This window comes from Carassius auratus, unplaced genomic scaffold (genome assembly GCF_003368295.1).
Source record: "Carassius auratus strain Wakin unplaced genomic scaffold, ASM336829v1 scaf_tig00025535, whole genome shotgun sequence".
NCBI lineage: Eukaryota > Metazoa > Chordata > Actinopteri > Cypriniformes > Cyprinidae > Carassius > Carassius auratus.
This window is the reverse complement of record NW_020525427.1, coordinates 42,714-45,457: the sequence shown is the minus strand read 5'-3', so window position 1 is coordinate 45,457 and position 2,744 is coordinate 42,714. Positions and strand designations below refer to the sequence as shown.

The 2,744-nt window shown below is 39.5% G+C and overlaps 1 pseudogene; it reads left to right on the top strand.

The window, feature by feature from the left end:
* Positions 1-6: 6 nt before the first annotated feature.
* On the top strand, positions 7-1,949 carry LOC113078358 (endothelial lipase-like; annotated as a pseudogene).
* Positions 1,950-2,744: the final 795 nt, after the last annotated feature.

Genomic DNA, 2,744 nt, shown 5'->3' with positions numbered 1-2,744 from the left:
GTCCTGCACACATACACACGGGGAGCTTTGGGGGTCAGTATTGGGATCCAGGAGCCTATTGGGCACATTGATATTTATCCCAATGGTGGGGATGTACAGCCAGGTTGTTCCTTAGGAGATGTGCTGTCCACTGCTGCTGCAGGAAGTGAGTGCTTTTTTTTTGTTTTTATTGTTTAACCAAATTCCAACTCTTCCATTTTACCATATCATTCATGTCGCCACACAGACTTTGTGGAAGTCATGAAGTGTGAACATGAGCGGGCAGTGCATCTCTTCGTGGACTCCCTCATGAACAAGGACCACGTGAGCTACGCTTTTCAATGTACCGGCCCTGATCGCTTCAAGAAGGGCATTTGCTTGAGCTGCAGGAAGAACGCTGCAACAGCATCGGCTACAACGCCAAGAAAATTCGCATGAGGAGAAACAGCAAAATGTACCTGAAGACTCGCGCAGACACACCTTTTGGAGGCAAGTAATCCTAGCGTCTTGTTTTCGGAGTCGCAAGCTGTCACGAGCAGTCGCTAAAATGTGGTTGTTTGCCCAATCCTCTCCAGGTTTCCACTATCAGATGAAGATGCATGTTTTTCGACAGGAAGAGCTCCGATAAAGCAGATCCATACATTCAACATCAAACTACACGGATCCCACAATGATACTGATAACCTCAGTGTAGAGATGTAAGCACCTCATGATTAAGAGTCCAGTATATTCTCCTGTTTGCTGCTAAACGTCATTTTTGTGTATAGGTTCTTCAGAAGACCTAACCTGGCTTCTCTGTTTACACAGTGCTGCTGATAGAGTTGGTCTAAACCTCACAACACATTTCTCTCGTCTTCACGGAAGAGGACATCGGGGATCTGCTGAAGATTTCTCTTCGCTGGGAAGGCCCTTCTGATTCCTGGTCCTCTGTGTTGAAACACCTCAAGTCATCATTCTGGTCATGGTCAAGTTCACAGAACAAAAAAGTTCTGGAGGTTCGGAGGAGGATCAGAGTCAAGGCAGGAGAAACGCAGAAGAAGTAAGTGCCTGTCTTGGCACTTATTGGTTGTGAATGGCTCCTTTTATTTATTTCATTTTTATTTTTATTTCATTAACTGATTGTTAATGTCGCTATTAAATTCACAGGTTTACCTTCTGTGCTGAAAAAGACGGAGATATCTCCTGGGCAAGAAATTACATTTCTTAAATGCCGTGATGGCTGGGAAGTCAAACCTAGAAAACGGTATGTATGTCTACTATCTACTATTATACATTTGATCTATTGTGCTGTTCATTTTAATTTATTGCCTTTTTGTTTATTTATTTGCAGATTGCATTACTGAGCGGAAGCACTGTTACCAGGGACCAAGGTGATGAAGGGCCTGAGCACTTTTCTCTGTTTTGGGACACATTTGGTGGATAATGCACCATATTTGTTTGGATGGGTAGAACACAACTTGTGCTGCTTGGATGGGTGATGATGACTGGTTACTGGACTTGCTCAGGGCATTTCTCTCTACCGTTGGGAAGTTCTGAATTGTTGAGATTCTTTTGGTACTATTTGTATGTTTTCTACTGTTGTGCTCAATGTTGTTTTTTTTGTGGATCTCAGACTTTTTCTTAACAACACAATACTTGTCATATATATTTTGTACATTTTTTTAATTTATGAAGGAAAAAAAGCACTGTAAAACCAAGCTTATTTATGAACCTTATGCACACCTTGTACCAAGGCATAAATTATCTCCCAAGTTACCTGGTGACCACTTTTTTTACGCTTGTCTGTGGATTTCAACAGGAAGAAGGTTTTTATGTGAATTCAGAGTATTATTTAAGGTCAGAAGAATGGAGAGAAGCGCTCCTCATAAATGACAAACATTTTGTGCCTTGCTCTGTACATGTTTTATGTATATAATGTGTATATACAAAAATAATAATTTGTAATAAAATTACTTTGGATTCCACTGTCATGATGCATTTTATTACAAATCTGTTTCTGACTTGAAGAAGTTTGTATTAGAACAATTAATTTTGAGTAGTTGAATGCTGATTATTATAACTTCAGCTGATTTGTATTTGTGTAACTTGAGTAGGTTCCATTGTTTTGCTTGCTTCAGGAAGAGTTTTTCAAAGGAAATGGTAGTGAGACGTGTCTTAGCAACTTAAATTGTAAATCATTTCATGTCATTCCAAACCGGTATGACTGACTTTCTTCTGCGGAACACAAAAGGATACATTAAGGCTTTGCTAGTTCCTCTTTGCAGCAATGATTATGGACTGACGCTTTCATAAAGATGCACATGCATCATAAAAGTATCAGGCATGGTTAAAAATTACTTCTTCTCTATATATTCAAAGTGTGCATCTAAAACTGCATAGCAGATGAAAATGGACACGGTAGGCTACTCTTAATTATCCCAAAAAGCAAAAGAAGTTTTACACTTGACAAATGTAGTGCATCTGCAATCTATTCGCACTGTACAGAACACACTTTTTTTTTCTTTCTTTCTTTCTTTTTAACAGTCGCTAAGTAGCCATTTATTCTAAACTACTCAAGCGATTTTGGGTGTAGCCAAAGTCTATTGTGGACGGGGAGGCAAGCCTGAAACAAATCACTCACCTGTTTGCATGTGCCGTTTCAGAAATGTTTTCAAAACGTGCTTTTACCTGACCCTGAATAGTTCTGGTGACAAACCTCTTAAGAATGTTGCAATCTTTCTAGAACGTGTCAGTTTCTAGTGTAAAGAGAAAGAGTTTCCAAACTG